The following is a 12,981-nucleotide window of genomic DNA, read 5'->3' on the forward strand; positions in this document are numbered from 1 at the left end:
GCCCCACAGCAAATTATGCCATTTTTCCCAGTCTGAAACTCAACTGAAACTCAAAACGGATGGCCGTCACCCTGGGAGAGTGTCAGGAGGAAACCTAGGACCACCATTTTCTCATTTGGAGTGGCCAGTGCACTGAATAGACTCTTCCTTCCTCTCCCAGCTCTGCCCTGGCCCACTGGGTATCCCCTCGGATAGGCCTCTGCCACTTGCCCTGCCTCAGTTACCCCTGAATAGTAAAGACCCTTGCCCGTAGAGTTGCTGATGGACCAGACCCCCACCCAAAGGACTTCATCTCTCCCCATGACCTTCATCTCCCCCCAGTTCTCTGAGGAATCTTCACATCTGGTCTTCCTAGCCTAGGCCCCTTCTCCCTCCATCACACTGTATTTTATTTCCGTTAACAAAACCCACTAATTGTGAGTCTGCTCTTTTTTATGATATTGGTGAAGCACTTACTATATGTCAGGCGCTCTAATAAGTGCAGGGGTCGATACAAGCTAATCAGCTTGGACGCAGTCCCTGTCTCAAGTGGGGCTCGCAGTCTTAATCCCCATTTTACAGATGAGGGAACTGAGGCCAAGAGAAGTAAACTGATTTGCCCAAGGTCACACAGCACACAAGTGGCGGAGCTGGAATTAGACCCTAGGTCCTTCTTTCATTCATTCATTCTGTGTTATTACTGAGCACTTTCCGTGTGCAGAGCACTGTACTAAGCGGTTGGGAGAGTACAATATAATAATAAACAGACACATTCCCTGCTCACAGCGAGCCCAGGCTTTAACCACTAAGGCCACACTGCTTCTGCCCATGCCCTAACCATCAGACTTTACTGCTCTGCAGTATCTGGGTATCAGCGCAGCTCGCCCTTCAGATCCCAATGAAGGTCATTGGCTGGAGCTGGTCTTTTAGACTGTGAGCCCACTGTTGGGTAGGGACTGTCTCTATATGTTGCCAACTTGTACTTCCCAAGCGCTTAGTACAGTGCTGTGCACACAGTAAGCGCTAAATAAATACTATTTATGATGTTGATGGAGCCGGAGAGGAGAGGCGGGAGGACAAAAAATGTAGGCTTGTCAGGTGGCCCACAACCTATTGTCGCAGCGTGGCTCCAGCGAATTTCATCTGCGCTCATTCATGCAGCAAAGGCTGAAGCCTGGCTGGAGATGCAAGTTGGAGGCTCCGAGCTTCCTCCGTAAATAGGGATGGCTTTCTGTGCTTGGCATTCTTAAGGGAAGAGCGGCATAATAAATAAATGCCAATAATTCTGGTATTTGTTAAGCACTTACTATGTGTCAGGCACTGTACTAAGCGCTGGGATGGATACAAGCAAATCAGGGTGGACACAGTCCCTGCCCCACATGGGGCTCACGGTTTCAATCCCCATTTTACAGATGAGGGAACTGAGGGACAGAGAAGTGAAGTGGCTTGCCCAAAATCACACGGCAGACAAGTGGTGGAGACAGGATTAGAACCCAGGTCCTTTTGACTCCCAGTCCTGTGCTGTATCTGTTAGGCCACGAAGTTTCTAGCCAGAACCCTTCTGAACCCCAACAAGTTTTAATGCATTTTCCTCTGAGCTGACTTTTGGGGCCGATGAGCATACTGAATCTAGAAAGACAAACAGCAGGCGAGCACAGGGCAAATCCAGAGTTTTCTCTCCATGTCATCTAAAGTCGCCGCTTCCTGAGGCTCTAAAACCTCCAAGGAGAACCTCTGAAAGAAAGCCTGCAGCGGTATTACTCTGAGGCCAATGAAAAAATCACACCAAGCCTCTCTGAAGGTAGAAAAGGCCTCATCAGACCTGAATTTCTCTTTCAGTGACCCAGAGGAAAGCACGAATGAGAGGACTGGGATTCTAATCCTGTCTCTGTCCCTTGCTCTCTGGGTAACCTCGGGCAAGTCACTTAACTTATCCTTGGGTCAGTTGACTCAACAGTAAAATGGGGATTAAATATGCTCATAATAATATTTATAATAATTATGGCATTTGTTAAGCGCCTACTGTGTGCCAGGAACTCTGCTGTGCACTGGGGTAGATACAAGGTAATCAGGTTGGATACAGTCCCTGTCCCATATAATAATAATAATAATGATAATAATAGTACTTGTTAAGCACTTACTGTGTGCCAAGCCCTGTTCTAAGCGCTTGGGTAGATACAAGTTAATCAGGTTGGACTCGGTCACTCTTATTCCCCATTTTACAGATGAGGGAACTGAGGCTCAGAGAAGTGAAGTGACTTGCCCAAAGTCACACGGCAGACATGTGGCAGAGCTGGGATTAGAACCCAGATCCTTCTGATTCCCAGGCCCGGGCTCTGTCCATCAGACCACACTGCTCTACCCAGGTGCCACCTGCATGATATCATGTGGTCATCTTAGAGAAGTAGCATGGCTCAGTGGGCTTTGGAGTCAGAAGTCGTGGGTTCAAATCCCGACAGCCACTTGTCAGCTGTGTGACCTTGGGCAAGCCACTTCACTTCTCTGCGCCTCAGTTCCCTCATCTGTTAAACGGGGATTAAGACTGTGAGTCCCATGTGGGACAACCTGATTACCTCGTAACCTCCACAGTGCTTAGAACAGTACTTTGCACATAGTAAGCGCCTAATAAATGCCATTATTATTACTATTATTATTATTATCTGAGGGGGCAGCCCAGGTGGATTCTTGGCTCACACTACATGGCACCCTGAAGCCACAATGCTACTTGTAGGAAGGGATGGCATCCATTGACGCTCCTGAACTGTAGTCTCCCGAGCACTTAGTACAGTACTCTGAACATGGTAAGCACTCAATAAATATCATTGTCTGATTGGGCTGTGAGCAGCTGCCTCGTAGGGCAGGAGAAAGGTACAGACCTGAGGGTCAGAGGACCTGGGTTCTAATCCCAGCTCTGTGAATTGCTTTTGGTGTGATCTTGGGCAGGTCACTTACCTCCTTAGTGCATCAGTTTCTCCGACTGTAAAATGGGGATTCAGTACCTGTTCTTCTTCCTACTTAGTCCCTGTCCCGCATAGGGCTCACAGTTTGTTTTCAACCTGATTAACTTGTATCTATTCCAGCACTTAGAGCAGTTCTTTAGAATGGCATTTATTAAGCGCTTCCTATGTGCAAAGCACTGTTCTAAGCGCTGGGGAGGTTACAAGGTGATCAGGTTGTCCCACGGGGGGCTCACAGTCTTAATCCCCATTTTACAGATAAGGCAACTGAGGCACAGAGCAGTTAAGTGACTTGCCCAAAGTCACACAGCTAAGTGGTGGAGCCGGGATTTGAACCCATGACCTCTGACTCCAAAGCCCGGGCTCTTTCCACTGAGCCACGCTGCTTCCCTAAATTCTTGACACATTAGAAGTGCATACTACTACTACTAATAATAATAACAATAATAATAATAATGGCAGGGTTTGGAAAAGCCTCCTTCCTTCCCTGAGTTTTGCCTGACGGGTGTTTTTGCTCTAAACAGTCATGGTCCTCTCGACTGTAAGCTCATTAAGGGCAGGGAACGTGTCTGCTAATTCTGTTGAAATCTCTCAAGCACTTAGTACAGTGCTCTGCGCATAGTAAGGGCTCAATAAATACAATTGATTGATTGGGCAACTCTCCCCAGCGGAATCCTGAACTTCATTCTCTTGCTCTCTCACAGGGAAAAACATGAAGGGCTATAATGAATTCTAGAACCCTCAGCCTTCAACCATTTGACAAACCCTCCTTAGACGCTTTATGAAACATCAAAACAAGGAGGGAGCTTTTAGGAAGCTCTGATAAAATTTGATAACAGGATTGACCTCAGTCTCCATCCCTCATGCCACTGAGGCTACCAGTGGTTTGACTAAGAAAATTTGGAAAAAAAAATTCCCTTGAGAGTTTTCAAACTACTGAAGTGAAAAAAATTAAACTAATTGGGACAATAACCATGAACGGTCCCTTAACTCTCTTAATAGTTATTTCACCCTTATTGTTGTAAGAATGAGAAGCTGTTTGCCTTTTTACCACATCCCTCAGCATTTTGCCGTAAGTGGATTTCACATTATCAATCAGCGAACAACTGCCATTTCAGCAGACATTTGTCGGAATCCTCGGCCAACAAAGGACAAGAATGAATTCAAATATGCCAAGAAATGTCCCAGAGAGTTGGACTTAGGGGGCTTAGGACAGTGGTTCTAAGGGGCAGAGATGCTCTTGCAAAGATTTCTTCCTCTCTGGAGATGGGGAGGGGCTGGGTTGTGGGGAAGGGCTCGGACCCCTGGGATTACCTGTATATATGTATATATGTTTGTACATATTTATTACTCTATTTATTTTACTTGTACATATCTATTCTATTTATTTTATTTTGTTAGTATGTTTGGTTTTGTTCTCTGTCTCCCCCTTTTAGACTGTGAGCCCACCATTGGGTAGGGACTGTCTCTATATGTTGCCAATTTGTACTTCCCAAGCACTTAGTACAGTGCTCTGCACACAGTAAGTGCTCCGTAAATATGATTGATTCAGTATTGACTGATGAAGGACAGGATCCTCTTGCCTGCTAAAAGCAGGCTGGGAATTAAAGAGACATTTCCAGTTTCTACTTAGCAATCTCAATTTCTTCCATCCTTCATTACCACTGGCCCCCTCATGCATTAATGGTCTAATCTTATGCCTTCGAGTCGTCTTCTGCACTTAGCGACGCCATGGACACACTTCTCCCAGAATAATAATAATAATAATAATGGCATTTATTAAGCGCTTACGACTTGCAAAACACTGTTCTAAGCGCTGGGGAGGTCACCAGTGATCAGGTTGTCCCACGGGGGGCTCACAGTCTTAATCCCCATTTTCCAGATGAGGTAACTGAGGCCCAGAGAAGTTAAGTAACTTGCCCAAAGTCACATAGCTGACAAGTGGTGGAGCTGGGATTTGAACCCATGACCTCTGACTCCAAAGCCCGTGGTCTTTCCACTGAGCCACGCTGCTTCTGAATGCCCTACCTCCATCTGCAATTGTTCTGGTAGTGGATCCCTAGAGTTTTCTTGGTAAAAATCCGGAAGTGGTTTACCATTGCCTCCTTCCGTGCGGTAAATTTGAGTCTTTGCTCTTGATTATCCCCCTTTCTGCTGCTGCCCAGTATGGGTGAGTTTTGACTTGTAGCAGATTGCCTTCCACTCGTTAGCCACTACCCAAGCTAAGAATGAAATGGATAGGCCTCTGCCTGACTCCCCCTCCTGTAGTCAAGACTGGTAGAGGACTGGGAACTCTCCAGGTGTGACCCTCAGAGGGGAGCAGTAATGGTAAAAAACGTAAATCAGAGGACCTGGATTCCATTCCCTGCTCCGCTTCTTCATCATCATCATCAATCGTATTTATTGAGTGCTTACTGTGTGCAGAGCACTGTACTAAGCGCTTGGGAAGTACAAGTTGGCAACATATAGAGACAGTCCCTACCCAACAGTGGGCTCACAATCTAAAAGGGGGAGACAGAGAACAGAACCAAACATACTAACAAAATAAAATAAATAGAATAGATATGTACAAGTAAAATAAATTAATAGAGTAATAAATATGTACAAGCATATATACATATATACAGGTGCTGTGGGGAAGGGAAGGAGGTAAGATGATGGGGATGAGGGGAAGAAGAAGGAAGGAGCTCAGTCTGGGAAGGCCTCCTGGAGGAGGTGAGCTCTCAGTAGAGCCTTGAAGGGAGGAAGAGAGCTACGTTGGCGGATATTGGGAGGGAGGGCAACTGTGTGCTGCTGTGTGCTTTGTGCCTGCTGTGTGACCTTGGGCTAGTCACTTTCATTCATTCATTCATTCAGTTGTATTTATTGAGTGGTCACTGTGTGAAGAGCACTGTACTAAGCACTTGGGAAGTACAAATTGGCAACATATAGAGACGGTCCCTACCCAACAATGGGCTCACAGTCTAGAAGGGGGGAGACAGACAACAAAACAAAACAAGTAGACCAGTGTCAATACCATCAGAATAAATAGAATTATAGCTATATACATATCATTAATAAAATAGAGTAATAAATGTGTAAAAATAAAATAGAGTAATAAATATGTACAAATATATACAAGTGCTGTGGCTAGCAGTGGCCCTGGGCATTAGTTGCCAAAGTGGTTATAGTTCCATTCAGTAACAGCCTGAGTGTCAGAGCACCCCTTGTTAGAAATATACAGCTCAATCCCAATCAATCCATCAATCAACGGTATCTATTTAACATCTGCTACATGCAGTACATTGTACTAAGCTCTCAGGAGAGTGCATTAGAGTTAGACATGATTCATGCCCTTAAAGAGCTTAAAATCTAGGAGGGGAGACAGACATTTAAATTAAATACAGGTAAGAGGACAAAGGAAAGATAAAATTGTATGTGAGTTGGACTTAATAGGATTTGTAAGATATGTAAAAAAGTCCTACAGCTGTTTATGAGTCACAAACATAGTTTTCCCCCTGTAGGCTGTAAGCTCTTTGTGGGCAGGCATCCCATCTATCACTTCTGTTACATTGTAATCAATCAAATGTATTTATTGAGCACTTAACACTGTGAACAGCACCATACTAAGTGCTTGGACTAGTACAGTGTAATAGAGTTGGTAGGCATGTGTCCTTCCCACAAGGAACTTACAAATGTAGAGGATGGAACCTGCCCAAGTGCTTAGTACAGTGCTCTGCTCACAGTAAGTGCTCAATAAATATCATTGACCAAATGATAGTTTGCACAGAAGTGCCGAGGTGGTAATTGAAGGGGATAGAACCAGGGGAAAACAGAAATTTATCAGGGAAGGCTTCCTGGAAGTGGTGTGGTTTCAGATGGCCTTGGAAGATGGGGAGACCTGTCATTTAGAGGATTGAAAATGGGAGGTGCTCTTGACAGGAAGGAGGATTTGAGGGAGAGGTTGGTTGTAGGAGAAATGAGTAGAGTGAGAAGGTTGGCATTAGAGGAACAAAGAGGGTGAACTGCATTGTAGGGAGAGCAGAGGGTGAAATAAAAGGAGAGAGCCGATCAAATACCTTAAAGGAGTTTCTGCTTGATGTAGAGTAGGGAGGGGAGAACTAGAAAAGATGTGTCCTTTTCTAGGTAAGAGAGTTGACATCAAGGTACACCTGCAAGCTTGGTTTGGGAGAAAAGAAGAAAAATGAATTGAGGAGTACTGAGTGAAGATCACAGATAGGTGAGGTAGGGCCAAGCGATGAGAGCCTTGAAAGCCGACTGTGAGAAGCTGTTGTCAGAGGGGAGAGAAACAGAAAGCTAGCAGAGGGTTTTGAGGAGAGGAGTGATGATATGGCAAGAAGATCTGGGGAGCAGGGAGTAGATATTGGAGGAGGAGAGTCTGGAGGCAGGGAGACCAGTGAGGAGGTAAATGAAATAACACTAACAGTAATTGTGGTATTTGTTAAGCACGTACTATGTGCCAGGCACTGTACAAAGCGCTGGGGTGGATACAAGACAATCGGGTTGGTCACATTCCCTGTCCCACATGAAGGTCACACTCTTAATCTTTGATGCACAGAAAAGCTAAGTGATTTGCCTAAATTCACCCAGCAGACAAGTGGCAGAGCAGGGATTAGAACCCAGATCCTTCTAACTGCCAGGCCCGTGCTTCTATCCACTAGGCCATGCTGTTATTCATTGTCTACTGACAACTCTAGAGCTTCTGGCCAAAAGGAAAGAAGCCAACCAGAAGATTGTATAGAGGGGAAAAAAAGCCCCAGCAGGATCTGGTACAAATGGAGATGGAAATTTGAATTGTGACTGGATTCATTTGGCTGTGAAAATATGGATTTCCTGCCCCAACCTTGCATAGGGCCCAGTGTGATCTGAGAAGGGAAGAAAACAATGTGAAGGCAGGATGTCTCACCTAGGGGATGAGACTGGGATGATAAATCAGAAAGAAAGAATGAGAAATGTTCCTTTCCTAGGATCCTCATTCAGATTCATTTCTGCTTCTTTGGGGATTCATTGTTTTCTCTCTCAATCCTCACATCATCTGAATAAGCATTTAAAGAACTTTTGCTCTGTAATGGAAGGAAATCGTGTCTGAAATGGCTTGCCTTAAATCATCGCTGACACTCTACATTGGGCTGAAATGCCCCGTATTGGCCTCTTTGCACTTTAGAATAAACTGTCCTGGGGGAGGAATAGCAGGAAAGTTTTTATACTTAGGATTCCCCTGTTTTCCAATCTTGAAAGTGATAACAACTGGTAGATATGTTATGGTGTCTGAAAATGTTACTGTTTGTTTCCCATTGTGCTCCATGTTTAAAGACCCAACTTGAGCTCAGAAGACCATAGCGGTTGGATGGTGAATTTGCTGAACTGCTCAACACTTATAAGAATTGTGATATTTATTTAAGTGCTTACTATGTGCCAAGCACTGTTCTTTCTAAGTGCTAACATAGATACAAAGCAGTCGGGTCAGACCCAATCCCCATCCCACATGGAGCTCACAGTCTTAATCCCCATTTTACAGATGGGGTACCTGATGCCCCAGAGAAGTTAAATGACTTGACCTAAGTCACACAGTGACTGTCTGCCAGTCTTCTTCATTAAAGTTTAAGCTCACTGTGGGCAGGGAATGTGTCCATTTATTGTTATACTGTACTCTCCCAGGCATCTAGTACAGTGCTCTGCACACAGTAAGAGCTCAGTAAATGATTGAATGAATGAATAAGCTCCTCAGGCTAATCAGGTTGGACACAACTCCTTTCCCACAAGGGGCTCGCAGTCTCAATCCCAGATGCGATAACTGAGAGAAGTTAAGTGACTTGACCAAGGTCATACAGCAGACAAGTGGTGGAGCTGGGATTAGAACCGTGTCCTTCTGACTCCTGGGACCTTGCTGTATCCTCTAGGCCAAGCGAGGATGATGGTAATCCTTCATTTATAGTGTGCATGTGAATTCTCTAACCCTGAGCTTGAAACGCAAAATCAACCGCACACCCATATTAAGCGCTCAGGAAGTACAACTGATGGACTGGCTGACTACATTGAAAGCTCCTCAATGGGTCTCCATTGGATGTTTTAAAGAGAGGGAAGTAGGGCCCAGAGTGAGGGTCTGGGCTCTCTGGGGGCCGGTGAATTAGCCAAACCCCTTCCCCCTGAACCTAAGTCTAAAATTCTCAAAGCCCTCCCTGGCAGCCTCAGTCCCCGTGTGGAGAATGTGCTGGAAAACGGCTTTGCCAGCAGAGGACAAACCTAAGGAAGGTGCCCTCTCTGGGCCCCCTGCGGTTTGTCTTGAGTCAGTGGACGGGTGAATAGTCTTCTCTCTCTTCGGTTTCATTTGACTGTCCTGGATTGTTAAAATTTAGGACCATTAATTGTCCCGCTTGGCTACGGAATACGATTTTTTATAAAGGGCAGTATCTGGCTGGGGTTGTGAGGCATCGATTAGGGTGGTCAGAGGCCCAATCACCGTCTGGTGGATTGAAGTGTTTTATCATCCTCCAATTACTGCCAAATATTTCTTCTGCCAAAGAACTCCACTGACCTATGTTTCGTCTCTATGCAAACTGATGACTGTTACAACCCAGACTGTACTTTTCGCTCCTCTAATGCCTCTCTAGACTGTAAGCTTGTTGTGGGAAGGGAATGTATCTGTTCTGTTGTCATATTGTACTCTCTCAAGTGCTTAGTGCAGTGCTCTGTCCATAGTTAAGTGCTCCATAAATACAACTGACTTAATGCCAATTTTCTCACTCTCGTCTCATCTATCTCTCCTCCGACCTCTCGCCCACGACCTGCCTCTGGCCTGGAACGCTCTCCCTCCTCATATATGTCAGACAATTACTCTCCCCTGCTTCAAAGCCTTATTGAAGGCACATCTCCTCCAAGAGGCCTTCCCTGACTAAGCCCCCATTTCCTCTTTCCCACTCCCTTCTGCATCACCTTGACTTGCTCCCTTTATTCATCCTCCATCCCAGCCCCACAGCACTGATGTCCAGATCTGTTATATGAATGTCTGTCACCCCCTCTGTACTGTAAGCTTGCTGTGGGTAGGGAATGTGTCAGGTTTCTCAAGGGACTCTTTAATATCCAAATTATTCTGTCCAGCAGAGGCCAGAACCAAAGTCACAAAGAAGTGCAGTGAAAATTGGTACATTTTCAAATTCACAAAGTTAGTGTCGGACTATGAGTTCTGTAAATTCAGTAGAGAAACTAAAACATTCCAGGTTTTCTACCCTAGTTATTAGAAGCTATATCAGCAAGGACTGAGTGACTTTCAGTACTCAGAGAAGCAGTTGGTCTGTCAATCAACTGGTGGTGTTTTATGGTACTTGTTAAGTGCTTACTATGTGCCAAGCACTGATCTAAGCACTGGGGTAGATACAAGTTAATCAGGATGGACACAGTCCTTGTCCCCCATGGGGCTCATGGTCTTAATCCCCATTTTACAGATGAGGGAACAGAGGCCCAGAGAAGTTGAGTGACTTGCACAGGTCAAACAGCAGACCAGGGGCAGAGTCAGGATTAGAACCCAGGTCCTTCTGACTCTCAGATCTATGCTCTAATCCACCTCAGCGATTAGTGTAGTGTGTGGCACATAGAAAGCACTTAACAAATACTAAGAATATGTATTTATCTTGCTAGAACTCTCCCCTCTGTGGCTTTCCCAAATGGCTGAGGCTCTCAAAACTGATCTTATTATAACCCCGTTGTTTGAGATTTACACTGAGTTCAAGTGCTTAACACGGTGCTGTGCACACAGTAAGTGCTTAATAAATATGATTGAGTTGAATGAATGAAGAGAAGCAGGATGGTTTAGTGAAAAGTACACCAGCCTGAGATTCAGGGAATCCAGGTTCTAATCCCTGCTTCTCCACTTAGTTACCAGGTAACCTTCAGCAAGATGCTTAACTTCTTTGTGCATCAATATCCTCATCTGTAAAATGGGGACTAAACACCTGTTCTCCCTCCTTCTCAGACCGTAAGCCCCATGTGGGACAGGAACTGTGTCCAACCTGATTATCTTGTCTCCCTCTACCCGTGACCTTATTGCAGTACTTGGGTACGTAGTAAATGCTTAACAAATACCACAGTAATTGTTGTTGTTGTTTATCATAATCATCATCATCATTGTGATTATTAGTCAAGCTCCAATACATAGGATGAGGGAAAAATGAACCTTAATGGTTTATCATAAAATCTATCGCGGGTTTAAGAATAGCTCTTAACAAATGAAAAGTATACTTTATAACCCTCAGTCCAAAGAAATGTGCAGAGCCAACTTTAATCAGTAGTTTACTTTTACAAGTTACGACTTCATTTTACAAGACTGACTCTTCACTATGACGAGACAAATATATCGATTTTGTCTCCTTTTGATGGCACTCCGGGTTCTTAAAAAGCATAGTAAATAAGGGTTGTCCATGGCAAATTGCATTGAGAAGAGATGCTAAATCAAAAATCCCCTGCAGCCACTGAGCCTAGGACCCTCTTTGCAAATGGTTTTCAGAGATCTCGAAGCCACCAAAAAATCGACCAAGCTGTCAACTGACCTTGAGCTCATCTTCCCTTATAATAGACCTGGCTGTGTAATCGCCTCCCAAGATTGCGAGCGATGTGCTCATCGAGGAGCAGCATAGCCTAGTGGAAAGAGGCCTAGGAGCCCGAGGACCTGGGTTCTAGTCTCCGTTCCGCCTGCTGGATAACCTTGGGCGAGTCACTTCTTTGTTCCTCAGTTACCTCATTTGAGGGATTCAATACCTGCTGTCCCGCCTACGTAGATTGTGAGCCCCGTGTGGGACGGGGACTGTGTCCAAATTGTTATCTTTTATCTACCCAAGTGCTTAGAACAGTGCAAGTTCTTGGTAATAATAATAATAATAGATCCAAACTCAATGAGCTTTTTAGACACCGAAGCCACAGGAAGTTGACTCCTTTCCCTGGAAACAGGCTATAGCTCCTGACTAAATGACTCCTATGCTGGGAAGACTTTTCCCTTTCCAGCTGTTGGAAAACTAAGTGCAGGCAAAGCAGTTCAACTCCTTTGGCATTATGGAGTAAGGCTAGAGAAACAGCTTGGCCTAGTGGATAGTGCACAGGCCTGGGAATCAGAAGGAGCTGGGTTCTAATCCCGGCTCCACCACTTGTCTGCTGTGTGTCCTTGGGCAAGTTGCTTTACTTCTCTGAGCCTCAGTTATCTCAACTGAAAGATGGGGGTCAAGACTGTGAACCCCCTGTGGGACATGGACTCGGCCCAACCTGAGTAGCTTGTATCTACCCCAGCGCTTAGAAAGTGCCTGGAACATAGTAAGCACCTAACAAATACCATAAAAAAGCTAAACCACCATAACCCCATTTTTCCAGAGCAGTTCTGTGAGGTCCATCTAGAATATTCTCAAAAATAGTAAAACTAATAATAATGGTATTCATTATGTGCTTACTATATGCCAAGCATTAGGACAGAGACAGTTCAAATAGAGAAGCAGCGTGGCTCAGTGGAAAGAGCACGGGCTTTGGAGTCAGAGGTCATGGGTTCAGATTCTGGCTCTGCCAATTGTCAGCTATGTGACTTAGGGCAAGTCACTTAACTTCTCTGTGCCTCAGTTAGCTCATCTGTAAAATGGGGATTAAGACTGTGAGCCCCCCGTGGGACAACCTGACCACCTTGTAACCTCCCCAGTGCTTAGAACTGTGCTTTGCACATAGTAAGTGCTTAATAAATACTATTTTTTTAAAAAAGAACAGATCCAGTCCATGTTAAAAGGGAGAAGGGAAAACAGGTATTGCACTCCCATTTGCCAGGTGAGGAAACTGAGGCCCAGAGAAGTGAAGTGACTACCTCAAGGTCCTACAGCATCCAGGTGGAGAACCTAGAATTAGAATCCTGAGGTCTTGAGCTCTTTTCACCAGTCAATCAATCAGTCAATCATATTTATTGAGCACTTACTGTGTGCAGAGCACTGTACTAAGTGCTTGGGAAGTACAATTTGGCAACATGTAGAGACATTACCTACTCAACAGTGGGCTCACAGTCTAAAAGGGGGAGACAGAGAAC

At 45.0% G+C, this 12,981-nt stretch overlaps 1 non-coding gene across 1 annotated transcript; it reads right to left on the minus strand.

The window, feature by feature from the left end:
* Positions 1–5,116: 5,116 nt before the first annotated feature.
* LOC119941076 lies at positions 5,117–5,254 on the minus strand. Its single transcript, XR_005455110.1, has one exon. It is a non-coding gene; the product is annotated as a small nucleolar RNA SNORA7 (small nucleolar RNA).
* Between the last annotated feature and the right edge of the window lie 7,727 nt (positions 5,255–12,981).

This window comes from Tachyglossus aculeatus, chromosome 19 (assembly GCF_015852505.1).
Source record: "Tachyglossus aculeatus isolate mTacAcu1 chromosome 19, mTacAcu1.pri, whole genome shotgun sequence".
In the NCBI taxonomy this organism is placed as follows: Eukaryota; Metazoa; Chordata; class Mammalia; order Monotremata; family Tachyglossidae; genus Tachyglossus; species Tachyglossus aculeatus.